The sequence below is a fragment of the Melanaphis sacchari genome, unplaced genomic scaffold (assembly GCF_002803265.2).
Source record: "Melanaphis sacchari strain LSU unplaced genomic scaffold, SCAv2.0 Contig51_pilon_pilon, whole genome shotgun sequence".
NCBI classification, from domain to species: domain Eukaryota; kingdom Metazoa; phylum Arthropoda; class Insecta; order Hemiptera; family Aphididae; genus Melanaphis; species Melanaphis sacchari.
The window spans coordinates 954,909-973,940 of NW_020271353.1; the positions used below are offsets into that span (position 1 = coordinate 954,909).

The window sequence follows — 19,032 nt, forward strand, 5'->3', positions numbered from 1 at the left end:
TAATAATATTTATTACCTTTTTTTTTTGTTTGTTTCTAATGAACTACTTTTGTAAAAACATCAAAAACAATCAAACTTGAACGCCATAACGGTTATAAATTTTACTTATTTTCCTATATAGACATGTAGTATTTATAAACCTATATATATATCTTCTGGCAACATTAATTTGATCCAACACCTTAAAAAGCAAATTATTTTAAAATATAATATACGATGCGATCCTAATACGTATAATATAACGACACCTATGATTCAATAAATAAACATGGGTGAACGAACGGAGAAGACGTTGAATGTCAATGCTTAGGTAATGGAAGCATTAAGCATTGATGATCATTATAATAATAACGACGTGATGAACGCTATAATGCGAATGAACTTATAGTCATCGACCTTGGATAGTTAGACGCCCTTCACTGTATTATAATATGTGTATAAATAGTAGTGCGGAGATATAATGTTATACGATATAAACCGTTATATATTATAGAATACTAAATAATGATAATAATCGAACAGCGACGAAAACGAGACTGTAAATCATAACGAAATCGATAGGTAACAGCCTCGAACTCTGTAACTTGAACGCCCATTACATTTTTCCGATTGTGATAAATCATTTACGACAGTAAGTATTATTTATATGATATAGTTCGCGAAAACTTCAATGATTATCCAATTATCGATAAATATAGTATCGTATTATTTGATTTTACTCTTGATTTTTATTTTCATAAAACATTGAATATAACTCGTGTAAGTAGGTATTTTCTTTTACACGCAATATTTAATAAGTAATAATAATTACAATATTATAAATGTCTGTGCAAAATTAGAGGTATCTAAAAACCTTAAGTGTTGTACTCTTGAAGCTCATGATCAGGCTACATTCTCTTAATCCGAGTTCAATTATTACATCCAATTGATAGATTAAATCTTTTGGATACGAGATTGCATATTTTACGTATTAAGTGTTTATACGTAATATACGTTTAATACATTTACTTGGCTCTATAATTTTTTATATAAAATTCTTATTCTCTAATCCAATTATGGATATACACATATATATATATAGTATATAATAATAATATGTAAGTATAAAATAATAATATGTCAATTGTATTGAAAAAATGTTCTAAAAAAGCAGCGAGGATAAAATGGATGATGACCTGATTTTTCTCTATGTAAAACTTGCAAATCTTTGCTTTATATCTATGATTTGTTATATCAAACGAAAACGAAGAGTGAAATATTATTAAGGTGTGGTATATAGATGATTTTTTAAAAATATGAATTTTATTTTGAGGGTCTTATATAATTTAATATACTTTCAAATTAAAAAAACAACACACGATTGCTAACGGCTGATTTTTTTCTGTTTATCCCAAAATTTATCTCAAACGGTTTTATATGATTATAGATTTAGGTGATTCTGAACCTATACCTGCAGCCATATTGTATAATCTATTATCACGAACAATTATATTTTATAAAATACATTCGATTTGGCAATTTTCTTTTTTCTCATAAGAACAACCATAATAGATAATTATGTTCCTTATAATAAAGTACTCAGACGGTATGTGAAACGGTTTTGAAACAATCGTGTACGCAGTCGTGTGATTAAAATGTAATAGATTACCAATCGGTTTGGTATACCGATTTCATATTTTAAAATGTTAAAAATGAAAAAAAAAAGTATAACCAATAACGGTTAAGAGGACGCCAAACTCACATTTATTTTTTCCGTTTTATAATTTAAGATCAAATGAAAATAACGTATGTGTATATAATTACGGTTAAAATATTAAAATGTAATAATGATTTGTTTTTATTTATAATTTTAACCATAAAATCAATACCAATTAAGTATAATATTATTTCAGTGTAGCGTAATCGTATCATTTAATATGATAAAATTAATCGCTCAGTAATATACCGCGATTGATTAGAGGATTCGATCCGGTCTGTGTTTTAGAATAGATCAATTTTATATCATTTTTATCAACTATCCTATTCGTCGAAAAACTTATTTGAATTTACAACGAAGTGTGCTTAAAAACGAATTTTATAATTTTTTGAAATTACGCTCATAAAATTAGGCATTTACATTTTGAATATCAAGCATTTTAAAATGTAAATAATATTGAAATGAAAAAAATAAATAAATATTTAAAAAGAAAGAAAAACGTTTTCAAGTAAATTTAACGATGAACTCGAATATATATTCAGAAAATTTATCAAATAATTAATATATTGATAAATACCACGATTGAAAAACGATTGATACTTTTGACCAAAAAAGAAACACAAAATAATTAATATTCATGTAATGCGTAATTGATATGTGCGTGCACGTATAGGAGCAATCCGATATTTCTTTTACACACAGTCACTCACTTTAGAAACTTAGGGAGATTTCGGTAATCATCAAAATTTATATGTATATGTTTATCCAAAGATAATGTAGGCAAAATAAAAAGATAAAATAAAAACTAATAAAATATCTGTTAATTCATTGGCATAAATAATTGTATTATCTGCACAGGGCTGATAAAATTCGTCCATGTATCAATATTTGAAGACATAGGTAATAGGTTATAATATAGGACATAATATATTTTATTTTTTTTTCATAACGAACGTCCGTTTTGCATTTTTCGTCGCTATTCTCAGTTTCGAGTCTTGGCAGAACTTATAAATTATAATATTAGTTACCAGTTAATCAAACACAATGGGCTATGTCGGTGTACGGATCTTAATCACGTCCTACAAATGACCTACCTCTTTCCGCACGACGAATATTCGGAATGCCGATCGTATCGATTTTTATTTATACCACAATATATATATTATTCAGTCGTATATGCCACGGCCGTGATATAAGGTTGGGTTTCAATTTTAGTTGATACGTGTTGTGGACGGGTGTGCAAACCGTTTGCAAACATTAAAATTCTGTGTGTTAAATAAGTTTGTTTTTATTTTTCGTAGGTATAGGTTCATAATCGTGGATATTTAATACAAACGCACATACTATAAGGGCACTATCACCAGGACACGTACAGACTGCGTTTGGACTTGTATATCATGTAGGTATTATTATTATTATAAAATGCTATAAAATAATACGTACGACACATTACATTTTATGTACCCGTACGAGAAAAATTCCGCAACATGGGAGGGTTTCGGTCAGCGGTGGTCGTCCGTAACGCGATTAGATTGCCGTCGGCGCCGAAACCGACAGACGAACTACGCACACATGTTACAAAGACTGCGAATTCGCCGACGCCGACGCACCCTCCGTCGGCAGCCACCGTGAACAATAATATTCGTTTCTGCGAGTAACGATAAAATAAATCGTAATATGTTCTCACGTGAGTTGGGCGTGACTGTCGGCGGGAAGCAGGAATGTAAAATCCGAAGTATATATAGTAATATCATCCTGTACGTAAGATACAATAATACATATAGGTATATACGAGTATACACAAACAGCGTATAAAATATAACACCGTCACCACTCGCCCGGCGTGTTAATTGTGTACAATATAGGTATATAATATGTACATATAGCAGCTATGGGTCGAGTGGCGCCGGTGTGGAAAAAAAATCGTCTATATGCGACGTTGGGGCTTATTGAAAAACTGACCACCTCTTGATTACACTTTATGACGACCACTTCTTATAAATGGCATTCGCATACCTCCATCAGTCTTTCGAGTTGTTTGTTATGGAGTAAATTTTTTTTTTTTTTAAACGAGTAAAACCATTTTATTTCAACTTCATTTATGTTGTGTGTATGCGATGTACGAGTAATGTTAACATTTGGATAATATCGACATTAGCCGGACGAAATCAACACTACATAGCCATATAATATTTCGGTTAATGTGTAATAATTCTGCGCTTATAAATATAAAATATCAACATTATCCGTGGACGTTAACCCGCCAATAGCAGATAATGTTTAAAGTCATGTAGTAAATATGTTACTATGCGAGTGTACGTAAGTTTTTTTAGTATTTTGTGCAATTCGAAATGTCATGGTAGCATGCGCTATGTTATAATAAAATATAATAACATTTTAAGTCTACTTTTAAAACAAACTCTTGTTTACGCAGTGGCGTAGAGGACTTGAAAAGGGCATCAATCTGGTATAATATTATATTGTCTCCATTTACAAACAAAATAAATGGTATTTGCTTTAATATTCGGGTGAATTAACCTATTAAATAATACGAAGATAAGAACATTATCTAGAGCAATTTATAGGTTTTTTTTTTCAAGTCAAGATTTTATGAGTTATTATAGTTTTAAAATTAAAAACCAATAAGTCTACGAAGTACCCTTTGCACCTCTAAATCTTATAATATTAATTTATTACCACAATTTATTTCGGAGGTAGGACGTTTTACATCTTTTATAGTAGACTATTTACAATTAATTGAATACCATACTAATGCATGTGATTTAGGCCATTTGGCAGTTGGCAATAGTTATACATTTTGTCTATGTCATTCTTCGCATTATATAAATATATTGCAGTAGTAATATGTCTCGTTCCATGTGTAAATTTTTTTAAATATTGTCAAAATATTAGAATGTTCTGTGAAAATTAGTAATTTGACTTTCAAAATAATTATATAAATTGTCTCCTAAGGCGTATAAATTGAGTCGAAATTTCAGGGTTTTGACAAACAAAAAAACTAACCGTATAAATAATATAAATTATGCTGTAATGTCGTCTTCAAGTGTGTACTTATAAATAAATATATTCATTCAAACAATAGAAATAGCTGTATTATATGCTGTACTATTCTAGCGTGATCGAGAACACTGTTGCCATGAAGTATTTATTTTTAGTAAAACCTTATACGTTTATGATGGAATTTTTTTTCTGTCTAAAATAAACTAAATGCCTTTAAAAAAACGTGGTGTAGACATAGGTTGATAAATTAGTATACAGTTATTACTTAATAGACAATCGACTTAAATTATAACTTTACATTTTACACTATACAATTGTAAAATTACTATATATTTCAGCTTCTTTTTCCCCCTATTGAACCTCGTGTCACGAGTAAATTTAAATATAATTATTTCTACGCACGGACATAAACAGTTTAAAAAAAAAAAAATGAATTTTTTAACTAGTTATAGGTATACGTGTGAAATTCATTTTAAAATAAGTCTTACATGTTGGTATTATTCGAGAGTATCTTGATGTGTTCTATGTTTGTGAATTATATATATATTGATACATAAAAAATACCGGTTCGTAGTTTTTTAAGTTGTTTCCTATTCGAAATGAAGACGTTAACATATTATATTGTTGTATAGTAATTTATTCACGAAGAAAATACAAACACTCAATTTGTTGTATTTTCGTTTCTATAAAAGTCGCCGCAGTCATCATTGTCGTTGTCGTGTAGCGGTATCTATAATTAGTACAAACCATACTAGGATTCATACCTAACATTGATAATAGTTTTACGATATATTTAAAAAAATTATTTTTTTCTTTAATCGTTTTAATCGTAAATATAATTTACTGAATACCTATAAACTACCTACGCATTATAATACAACTATCTATCTTCGTTCATGTATTTTAAGTTATTCTGCAGCCAAACTAAAATATTTGCAACGTGAATATCGTTGATCACGTGCGTTGAAGTCACCGAAATGAATATTGCAATGTTCAATACAAAATATTGACCGAGTGACGATATATATAATATATTGCGGTCAGGGATAAGCATAATATCTTAGATAAAAAAAAATTCTATCTCCTGTCTTTTGACATTTTTAATTGTATACAAATAATTTTTTTTTTTTTTTTTTGCTGTAAATTATACCTTTTTTATTTTATGTGAAGATATAGTAGACGCGTAAAAATAATTTTTTTAGAAATTAAATAAAAAAATATAAAAAAAAAAAATATGATTTGGAATTACACAAATTTAAAAGAATTTGCACTTTGTAGTGTATTGAAATCTATATAGTATGAAAATAAATAAACTATGCCTACTTAAAAAATTAAACAATTATGTGTATGCATAATATTGTTTAGGTATAAACGTATAAATTAACTCAGATTATGGTAGCAGTGGAAATTAGTTCCGAAACCCAAACATCTTAGGGACTCTTTTTCTCAGTAGGTCTAGTACATACAAGAGAGTAGTTTTACATTTTAGTTATTTTACTTATTACAATAATTGTTTAAAAAAAATTATATTGCATTTTATAGTACCTTAAGATAAAAAAAAAAAACAGAAGCATAAAAGTATCTAGTATTTTTTCAAAATGTATTGAATTCATATTTTATACTTAAATGATATTTTTCAGGTATAATTTTATTCTTGCTTATACCTTATCGTTGATAAGTAAATATTATTATTATATATACGATATACTTATTAGTTATTATATAGTAGTCTAAATACGGTCTTCTAATTATTCTGTTGATTAAACAAATGATTATACAGTTTTACGTCACATATATATATAATACAGTATATGTATGTCTATAATATTATATAGTTTTTAGACATTCAGTACTAGCATTTGTACAATTAGAGTAATTAGACAATAAAACATCATTAGAAAAATATTATAATATTATGCATACGTTTAACACAATTGTTTCTATTTCTATTTACCTACTTTTCTATTATAGGTACACCTTGTATTCATTTTTGTCTATGGTTTTTTTGTTCATCGTTAAATAACAACTAATCCGTCATATTATATAGCTATATAAACATAGAAATAAACATTTATACACGTGTACATATTATGATATATATATATTTACAGTAGTTAATTAATTTATCATGGTGGCGTACGTGTTCCTATAATACCTTATTCAATACAATGTACACAATATTTTACCAACATTGAACACTTTCCTCTCATTTAATCTCAAAAAAGTGTGTGTCTAAACGACTATAAACTAGTTAATCCAAATATTGTTCACGCGGAGACAGGATTGTAGGTATACATATACATATACGTATCTATTACATAACGGTAACTGTCATTCAATACGTAATAAGTAATAACGTTATTCCGTCGGCCAGTGAATAACCTATACAGGACACATGACTTATATACAAATGTATTTATTTTATATTTTGTAATTACAACAAACGATATAATAATATAACAAATAGTACGCTAGCTATAAAGTTTCGTTACCTACCTACTATACATATTATACATATTACGAGCTATTATCTGTATTATGTTTGTACGCAAGGTGGTTTTTTCGTGTAATTATTTCCCTATCGGATATTGAGGAGGACTCATATAGGTACGCGTGTCCGCAATCAGTACGATATAATTTGTATTCTTTTTGAATAATGTTTCCTAAAGGAGAAAAAAACGTCGAAACTTCAACAAATATTCAAAATAATGAATACAAAATATGTATAGTATATTAAAATATGTAAAAAGTTACACATTACACTGAAAATATTATTTTAATCTCTAGTTTTTGTAAGTAATATGAAGTTAAAATTACCGAGTTACGAAATAATATCTCCATACAAAACAATGTATTTATCATTAAGTGTACGACAAGGTGACTAACGTGGATTTAATAATTTGTTTAAAAACTAATAAGTATTCACCTTCTCGTAGTATGCACCTTGGTTATTACATACTAATAATGTTTGAATTATAAACTTTACCGTGAATAATAGAACTACATAATTATTAAAACAATCCATTTCCCATTCAATACTGAAAATTATAATAATATATTAACAAAAAATATACGACTTAAATTAGGAAGGTACTTGTGTTTTCAAACTAAAGACATCAAATTCCATAAAACCATGAGAACAGATGTTTCCCAGGAATTATAAAATTACGTTAATTATTGTTGTAAGCAGTTTTGTAGCATTATGTTTGACTCTTGAACAAGAATTTTAACCTAAAATGACCTTGTATTTTTTTTAAATAAATACGAACCTTTTTCAAATTATTTCAAATATCAGTGTCCATCTTTTAAATACACATATATTATCTATTAACTTTAAGTTAGATTACTTAGGTACCTATTGGAAATTTATTTTAATTAACTATTCTGATGGAATCGTGCAATTTAAGTAGATAGTTTAATTGAAATCTATTCAATAAGAACATGTTATATACTATAATGTACACCAAAATTATATTAGAAGGTATTTTCGGAAACAACGAAACTGATTTGTCATTTAGGAAGAAAAAATAATATATTTAAATATAGGTTGATATGATAATGTGAGAAAATCATAGTACCTACACAATGTCTAGTCTTCTAATGAATGGAAAAAACCGAATAATTAAAAATTAGGTTACCTACTTTAAATATAAATTGCCAAGCAGCTAAAACCTGTGCAGTTATTATTAACCTTAAGTATAAAAATGTTTAAGTTATGTATAATAAAATAAACAATTGTTGGACTATACATAGTTCATATTCCAACAATGTTATATTATAAATCTAAGCATAAAAGATCATAAATCGTATCAAGTTTACAAATTCAATTAAACAGTTTTAGTATAAGATGATAGTATTGATAAAAGATAATAAATAAGTCGAGTCAATAATAAAATTATAGTTTTGAATACAAACGAAACTTATTAAAATCTTCAGTTATATTGAAAACTATATTTTAAAAAAAATGAAATTTTTATCACTAATAATAATTGCATGTTTATTAAATTTTTAAAAAAATGCAAAAAAGTATTATTCGAAATAAAGCATGTTGGTTACAAAGATAATCATTTTTCATGTATACATATTTTTTTTTAAATATCTACGAGTATAGTATTATTCAAAGAAGTTAGCAAGTCATAGTAGGTATATATTAATATATTATGATGATTGATGATTGATGACAAATTGAAAAAGAAATTTATCGTGACGATAATAATATTATGATGTGTACCTTATCACAAAGACGGTTTGAGAATACAATATTGTTGATGCTGTGCTCCACCAATACGTATATTAATAGGTTGGTGACTGGTTTAAAATTTACTTAACGTAACGTATAATTTTAATTTCAATAGAGCAAACAATGATAATAGTGGTAGAAATGTGTTTGCTTATTAAAGTTAAGAGTTATTTTTATTACAAATTCCACTAAAGGAGTGAGATGGGTAACTGTGTGTCTTATACCACTTAATACACTATAATACTATCTAACCATCCACACAGTTGGGTGTTACACGATACGTGTTCGTAGCGGTATAACTGAGCTAGCCTAGTTATAGGATTCAGAGTGCACCCCAAGTCTTTAAGCAATTTTCAGGGTGTTGTGTATACAAATATCTATTATTCGACATGATATTATATTATTACCGTATACGTTACTACCCCATGCAAAGCGCGTTAGCAAATATTAAGTATATTATTACTCAACATAACCCCGTTGTAAAATAAACGTCATTAAATAACACGCGGCAAAGCCAAATGTCGACCGTGTTGTGGAAATAAAACGAAAGAAGAACTCACTTTTGAATATGCGGTGGACGATGGACACGGTTTTGTCATCTTTACAAAACGTGTGTCGGATAACCACGCCGATCGGGGTGCGCCCAGTCACAGACGCCGAGCCGGAAAAGTTCCTATGGAGACACTGTTGACGGGCGGACAGGCAGGTAGGTATGAAATGTCAGTACTCGAAAGATCGAGTGCTTGCAAATTCGTTGGTTTGCAATGATATTGTATGCGGCTGTAACACGGACACCGGTGAAAACGTGCTGAGAAAAGAGTTAAGCAAAAACAGCACTGTGGTCGACACGGCGATATCGGTGGTCCGACAGTCGGTGTAGGCGATGCTAAGTCAATCGACTCGGGTAGGCACCTTGTGCGTGTGTGTGTGCATTTGATAACCGACAACTGACTTGGCGGTTCACGGGTCGCCGGTCTCGCGGAAAGACGGTTAGATACTGACGACTGCTGCGGCGGCGGCGACGGCGGCCGGTCGGCCTGCTACTTCTATGTTGTTATTATATTCTCGTCCTTGTTCTTGGCGGGGAGACAGTCGGCAGCCGGGACGTATACCTATACGTATAATATATTACATATATTTTACTTGCAGCAGCCTGCCACGCCGTTGTATATACGCGTACGTATAATACTAGTGTGTTTGCCCCGCGGAGAGAACAGTCGAGCAGTATACATGCAGCAGGTACCTATATAATAACGCAATCGTATACAATAATAATAATAATAGTAATAATATTGTGTACCCGCAGAGTACACAATATAATAATATCATAGTGGTGGTCAATGCACTTCGGGTTTTGTGCCGCGAGTTCAGCCCGATACAACGTAGGTACGGGTATGCGCGCGCGGTGTAAATATCTGTACCCGCCGTGAGTGTTTGTTTAGTACGCGCATTAGACACACACATACACAACACGAATTATGAATATAAAATAATATTGAATTATAGTTTTCGACGAAACAGCGAATTGTGTGGGCGTTCGATCGCAAAAACATAAAAACACAATTTCGTAAATTTTTACTATAATTAACCATGATATTACTATGTATGTGTGTTTTAGATACCTGTGTGGCAATATATATTATATTTTGGTTGAAATTCCACTACGTTATGAATCGCATCTTATATAAGCGATTGGACTTTTTAGCATTTTTTTCTGACGATGATAAGCGATTTACATTAAGTATAGGGTTAATCTGTGTAAATATTCTCAAAGTCTTAAAAACATAATATTGTCTTCATAATAAGGCGTAAGTATATTTTAGTTAGGGAGTATCCAATGGGGTGACGAGAGTGTCATCATCACCCACTGCTTTTTGGTTTTTTATTTGTCTGTCTATTTCACATCTTTTATATTGTTAAGATGAAAATTCATGTTTTCAATATTTTCTTCTGAGTGACGTACAATATAAGTTAAGTTGATTGGCGACAATAAAATAGATAAATCACATTAACCGCTATCATAGAGTGATTTACCCCAAGATGATATTAATAACTAATAAGTAATAACATGCGCATAATATACAAATCTTTATTACGCGTGATTAATGAAATACATATAATTATAATAAACTAGGACTTATGGGTAAATGGAAGAATATAAATTTGGTTATGACGTGGTCTGAGTAAAAGATGCATATATCCCTCCCGCTTTTTGAAAAAACTGAGAAATCCACTTTATTTTAGTAAATCACTTAATAATATTTATACACAAAGCTAATATATTATTAACAAAATATATATAGACAAATAAATTAAATTGTATATAAATAGCAATTTAAATTTGCTAATATTCTTTTAAACATTATACCCGATGAAATTTTTTTTTTAATCTTGAACCAAATTCGGTGCAAATTACACCTCTTTATTATTATGGGTGTACACGCCTATATCTTCTTGCTATGTATAATATAATTAATAGGTGTACTGCAGTAGCATACTATTATTGTTTAGTATTCGCGTTGTGTTCTTAGCGGAGAGCGTAAATATTTTACTACCCAAACGGTAAACGATGAAAAAGAACGGACGTGACAAGAATATCGTGGTTTTACGTTTTCATCGACCGGTAGAGGTTTTCACGTTTAGTTTGTTTATTTTCACATTATGGTTAATATCGTTTTTAAAATAAATAAATCGACGATAGTTGATTTACGTCTTATTCGTTATTCGTATTACATTATATCAATCGGATGATTGCATTCAATAGATTGTGTTGGGCATAGATAGGCACTTCTGTAGATTTACGCTGAAACCGCGATGCACACTAGAATAAATAAAAAATTGTAATTATATTCTATAGTTAAGATTTAAGATCGATAAATTTGCAGATAATTGGTGGACCTATATAAATGTGTTCAATTCATAAAAAAAAAAAAAAAAAAATAGTTATAAAAGATAAACAAATTATTATTGGACACTAATGTGTCATAAAGGTGTTTATATCACTGTACATTTTATACTAAATTAGCAGTAAATATTACAATGTTACAATTATTTACATTACTTCTTTTTTGCAAGAATATTATCATTGTTGTCCTCTGAAATTTTTTTATAAAATATTCTGTTTTTTTTTTCTTGCAGGTTCTTTAGTTCTTGTATATGTGGGTCAAGATGAATTTTAATTTATGCGTGCGTAGAATAATTAGGCATGATAATTGTGTAACGTTATTCGAGTGTTATAAAATTAAGTAGGTATATAATTTTATTGTCTGAAAATGTATGCATCTTATTGAACTCAATAATGCAACTATGAACGATTCTGTATAAGATACGTACCTACGAACTTCGGTAATAAAGCGTTATTGTAAAACTACAGTAATTTATACAATGGAAATTAATAATATACATTATAGCATTTACTAATGATAAAGATAAGCAAAATAAACCATCCTACATTAAATATATTTTATATTATACCAAACATAAAAATATAAATAATTATCTATAATAATAGTACAATGTATATTTTAAAATTTAAGCCGTTACGCAATACAAATTAAAAAAAAAAATTAAATGAATATTAGTTTTAAATAAACCTATTTAATATTATTCATTTATACCTACTTATAGGCAATATTATTGATCTGATAGGGTAAGCTATGTTAAATGATTAATATTAATACAGATTTAAAATATATTTATTGTAACACATCTAATAGTTGTTTTTTTTAATAATTAATTTTTATATTACCTGCAATTTTAAAGATTAGGCAGTAGGTATCTATACTGAAGAATAAAAATAGGAACTAGTTTGGGGACTTTAACGCCTAAACAAAATGCTTATTAAGAACTTAATTATTAACGAATTACAGCATTTAAACATCATTACTTACTGAAACATCTATAATCTTAATCTATTTTATTATAGTTATAAGTCATTTTATAATATTACAATATTTATTGAAATAAAATATTTTTTCATCCAGCATATATGGGTATAGTTTTTTTTTTAAATTATACTTATTTTAAAATTTTATAGTGCATATTTCACTTATTTTTAGTGTATAAATGCATGCATATTTAAGACTATTTTAGTGCATGAAATTTACAGCTCTACTTATAACCTTCGTCTTTGATGTTTTTTAATTGTCAAGAATAAAAAATAAAATTACTAACTAACTTATACAAACATGTTAAAAATAAATATTTTTAATCTTTTTGATTATTGTACCTATAATATATTTTGAAAAATACATAAGCTAAAAAATTGTAACAAAATCTTGAAACTACCATAAAAAAAATAAATAGTTAAACTTAATATCACAGTAAAAGTAAAACACGTTATACTATATAGTTTTAATTCTTCCATAAACAGTTGATTATAGTTACAATCAAGTAACTATATTAAATTTAAGTGGAATAAAGTTTGGTGATACCTAAGACATTATAATAACTTGATGCTGCAGTAATTATGTAATATTTAAATCTTCCGATCTAGGATATTATCAACTAAAATGTTTTTAGTTTTGTACAAGTTACATGTTAATAATTTCTTTTCGGTACCTAGATACAAGATAGTTATGTTATATACATACGATTTATAGATATTTTTATATATAGAGTGATCCACTAAACACGCTCAATATCTTTTTTCTTCAATAAGGCAGTTATTTAAAATCTGATTATACGCATTCTTAAATATATTTAATGGCTACCTATATTATTAAATTCTTGAGACTTTTTGAACAACATAATTAATATTATTTATATTATAGTGTTCTGTACTCCTGTGGAAATCCACACTTTTATTTTTCAAATAATAAACCTTCTTTTTCTATTATAAATTATTTATTTTTTAAATTTTGACGTATTAAAATAAAAATACAAAAGAGTGATTTTTAAGATATTTAACTCAATGCACTAAGAAAAAAATGATAATACATCCATGATAACAGGTTTAGTATCCACTTATAGCAATATTGTGGTATTTTAGACATTTTAGTAATTAATACTCATATTTATCCATCAACATGAATTATGATTTGTAAAAATGGCCCAAATATAATAAATACTAGATTCAATATTGTATATATTTAATATTTTTATACAACTATTTTAAAGGATTTATATCCTTAATGTAGACATTTGAATAACCGACAAACTACTTGTCAACATTTTTAATTATTATGTACATTAAAATTTGTTGAGTTCTCATTTGAAAAATAGAAATTTGTATCATCACAGAATATTTCCTAAGAATAGTACAAAAATATCTAGAATATATGAAAACATGATTTTTAAACGTGTTTACAAATCAAAAAAATTAAAATTTAAATAAATGTATTAATAAATGAAAAAAATTAGGGTGTTTATGTTTGGTGAATTATTGCTCTGTATGGTATCATAGTAATATCTATACACACATTAAATAAACACTATCCGATGACGCGGCGCGCGCTGTATTTTTTGTACAAAAGACAATAGCGGCATCGTAATTACGAGCAGCTAGTGGTTACTGATTACCTACTATTATACGTATTATGAAGCTATAATATTATGTACATAGCTATCGTGTTATTATTCAATGCCTATATTTAATATGTAAACATAACTATGGTCTGATGTACAATATACAGGCACATAAATATATCTTTCTTGGGATTTGGACGGCGCATCACCCGTGGGAGAAATGCTCGACACGCCTATCATATTCACCAGCCCCGGGTTTTTTGACAACGTGCACTGTCTCGATAGACAATACCATTTGTAATACAATTCTGCAACAGTATAATATTATAGATAGGTAAAATATCATGATAAAATAATAGACTTTTGTTATTAGGTAATATTATCGAAAAATGTGAGCGTTTTGAAAGCCAGCCAAAGGCTACTGCATACATTTTTACACATACGTACATACAAAAAAAAAGTATTATTTGGCTATAAAGTAAAGCTATAATGGTTAAATACTTTTTTGTATGAAAATTCTATTTCATAATTGAAAAAAAAAAAATAATGTGGCCTTATATTAATTATAGGTAGTAAGATATTTGATATTGTAACGCTAAAAATAATATACAATACATAATGCATACTTTGAAAAGTACATTTGTACATTTTTTCATTTTATTTAATATTTTAAAATGAAAACTAAAAATTTGTAGCAATAGGAGAAAAATTCGTTTATTTAGGAACGCCAAGCACACTCTTTGAAAATGTTGATCAGGGTTAAACACGTACTTGGATCAAGATCGGATTAAAATATGTATGGCATTAAGAGAGTAATTCTTATTTAACGTGTCGTGGATATGGACTTAAGGTGTCGTAAAATTTTTTAATAATAATTATAGATATATTTTTTGAAGTTTAAAATTGCAAAAATTACAATAAGTGTTTAAACAGTTTTAAAAGCTAATAACGTGTAACATTTGTGATCCGTATGTATTTAGGTTTATTGTTCAATCAATTTTAATAATTTTTTAAGCTACTTATTTGCTAAAGAAATAATTTGTAAAAATAAAAAAATGTTTTAACAAATACAATTTTGAGTTCATGTTGAAAAAATATAAGCAATTATTGACAAGTACTTAGCATAACATTGTATTAATGAGAACTATATAGGATATCTAAACTTTTAGAAAAAAAAGTCCAACTAAAATATTGAAAATAAAATTTGTCGAGAATAAATGAAAATAGAAAAGTAATTTAGTAGATTAGTATTTCAAATATAGATTATGAGTAACTAAATTAATTGTATAAAAATATCGAGTTCTATGGCACACCTAGTCACACCTATTAGTTTTTTTTATTCACTTAATTTGTATTTTATTTATTTTCTAAGTGGATCGATAAATGTTTTGGTTATAAAATTTGTATGTACAATTTAAAGTAGAAAAAATATTTCAAATTTTAATTTTAGCTTGTTTGAAATAAAGTGAACTTAGTTAATAGTTTTAGGAGGTTAAAATACTTGTTCAGTACTTTTCAATATCATCAGAGAAAAAAATAAATAAAAAACTGGAATTTGTACAAAATAAAAATAAAAGTGTATTTAGTTATAACTTATAAGTTAATAATACTTGTCTAGTTACATAATGGAAGTTTATAATCGGATTTTTTTTTTACCTATACATAGATTATCCATAGAGTTTTAGTAAATACTCAATGATATCGTTGGTAAAAAAAAAATAAGTTGAAAATATTAGTGTCTTAAAAATTTTTAGACATTGGAATTTCTAACTTTCAAGATATTTTTTATTTGAAAATTGTATATTTTTCAATGCTAAAGTGTGAAAAAGATGAAACTTGTACTAAATGCCATTGTATATTTTTTAGGTATGATTTATATAATATTGATATTAGACGTCCTATGTTAATTTATTAAATTATTAAAGTTATTATAGTTATATGATAGTTGTTGAATTTATAGAATATGGCAAAATTAAAACAATGAAAAAATATAATTTTATTTATTATTCCTGTAACAGAGAAAATATTTTTGTAGATACAATGAACAAATGTACACCTATATACGTCTCCAGTAAAAATGTTGATGAAAACACGCGTTTGACATTCAAAAATAATATATAATTCATAAACTTAGCCATTTTTTTTGAAATTTAAAAATGTTCAGTATCAAAATGATTTTGAAATTAAGTGAAATTCAATTTTCAGGTTAACACGTTGACATGGTTTTTGAATAGGGAGACCTATGATAAAAAAAAAAAAAAACTAGACAATAGGTATTTGAACGAGTCATGGAAGTAGAACAAATAAATACCAATATTTTTTTTGTATGTATAACAGTTGTGTCTCGAAATGTGTCTCGTAATAAATATTAAAAAATACTGAACTATAATAAAATCTACTTGTTTTGAAAATGAAACTTTGTTCACCATTCTGTGTATCATTCAGAAAGTAAATTTAAACGAGATTCTAGATTTCTTAAAGCAATTAATGTTGCCTTTGTCTATTGGTAGTATAACTTAGTCATGGCCACAAACAACGACAATAGTATTTTAAGTAGAGGGTTGATCAGAGCCATATATATTGAAAAATATAGGCAAATAATCTACCTAGAGAGATTTTTATGTTAATTAAAGATATATTTGAAGAGGAAGAACTATGCCATTAAAATACGAGGATATTTTGAGATTAATGGATATCATTCTTTTGGTAATGTTTGTTATACAATATTCGTAACGTTTTTGTTAAAATAATTATTTTTCGTTTTTTTTAAATTTAAATTTAAATTTAATATACATTCATTATACATAGACCTTATCATTAATGAAATATACTGGAAACCTATCATGCAAAGTGACTTCTCTTTAAAAAAAAAGAAAAGTCTATGTGTTAGTCATTTCAACTAGGATATTTTAATCCTTGAATATTGAATATAGAGTATTTTGTCTTTAGATAATTTAACCCGATACCATGCATGGTAATTTTACAACAACAAGATTGAATAAAATTTTAAATATCATCATAGAAAGACAATAATAATTGGCAATAAAGTAACCCCCGCGTCATCCCTAAAAAAAAATTGACACGCGATCGATGTTTATCGTAAGAGAAACGGCGTGTACAAAGTTTGCGTGTTTGTGCTGAGAGTGCTCTCATAAAGATGCCACTATTATACATAAAAGATTTTATATAATATATATGAGAATAATTTCTTTTTTTTAAAGATATTACGTACATGCAATGACCGTTGGAATGTATATACCACTTAAAACAATGCTGGCGCACGCCTATGTACAATATAACATATAATATACGCGTACCTTATAGCGATATAATAAGCGTACTTATATATTATTATTACGGCTCGCTTTATTCAATAAATTAGCGCACGCGTATAAGCATACCCATTATCCTTTGTTCGAATATGTGTACTTAATACTTATCGTGGAAGACAAAAAAATCCGGAACGAACACGCATCTCCCAATGGACACATACATATATTGTAGTGGTAGCAGTAGGGTCGTGTTATTTTATTGTATGCGTAACAACGGATTGAAAGAAAAAAATAAGAAAAATGCAAAAAAAGAAAAAAGTAAACGACGAGCGAACGAGATTGCCGAATGATGTTGGCTGATTAGGTTTTCTCGTCGTGTTGTGTAAATTGTTGGCTATTATATTGTACAAGGTAATTCTTATTTATCATCATAAACAGACATTTCATCTGTAAGAAAATATGTTTTTAAAACCTTTCTTTTTGTCCTAAATATATTTTAAAGTGTTTACATGGCATAAAATTTATGAAAAAGCATTATAATTAATATTATTTATTATTATTGTCGTTTTTAAGAGAATTTAGGTTTTTTTTTTTTTACCAATACTTGATCAGTATTAGGCTGCATTTTTCGAGTACAACTGTATTGTGATTATTCGATACGTATACCTACAAGATATTTTATTTTGATTTTTAGCAATTTTTAATATATTATTTGTATTTATTTTTCACAAATTGTATAATGTGTATAGTTTTTAATTTTTTTAAATTTCTATAGTTCTAGTAATTAGGAAAGTACACATTTTATAACCTATAATTTTGAAGTCTCGACTATTTATAGGTTTAAACTGTAATAGTAATTTAAAATATAAATCGAATTAAATCAAGATAATAATTAATAGGTAATACATTTTTAAAATTAATTTATGAACTGTAGCGCTCTTTCGGTCTATTTTTTTTTTTTTAACTTTGTATGGAGTTACAATATTTAAGCCTTATAATCTCAACTAATATTTTACTAGTGGTAAAATATTAATTTTATATAAAAAAATTCTTAAAATAATTTATTTTTTTTTTCGAGATATGAAATCGATTTAAAAAAGTAAGGAACTTAGGTATCAGCTGACCAATCTTCATTCCAGAAATTTCAAATTTTAAATTATTATTTATTTTATATATTATTGAGTATTATAATATTTATTTTATATTTATATTAGTTATACGAATTTATAGCTATTATTGCTGACTTCATACATTTTCATAATATTGTTGAGCTAGAAAGGCCGTACTTATTATTGTTATTATGTATAATTGTTCATTAATTGTTTCCCAGTAACTAA

General features: G+C 27.4%; 1 protein-coding gene across 1 annotated transcript in view; it reads right to left on the reverse strand.

Annotated features, from left to right (window-relative positions):
• LOC112599444 (leucine-rich repeat and fibronectin type III domain-containing protein 1-like protein) overlaps positions 1 to 9,943 on the reverse strand; it is a 37,417-nt gene extending 27,474 nt beyond the window's left edge. The window contains exon 1 of the mRNA XM_025346362.1: positions 9,518 to 9,943. The gene's annotated coding sequence lies outside the window, so the exon portion shown is untranslated. The remainder of the gene's footprint in view (positions 1 to 9,517) is intronic.
• Positions 9,944 to 19,032: the final 9,089 nt, after the last annotated feature.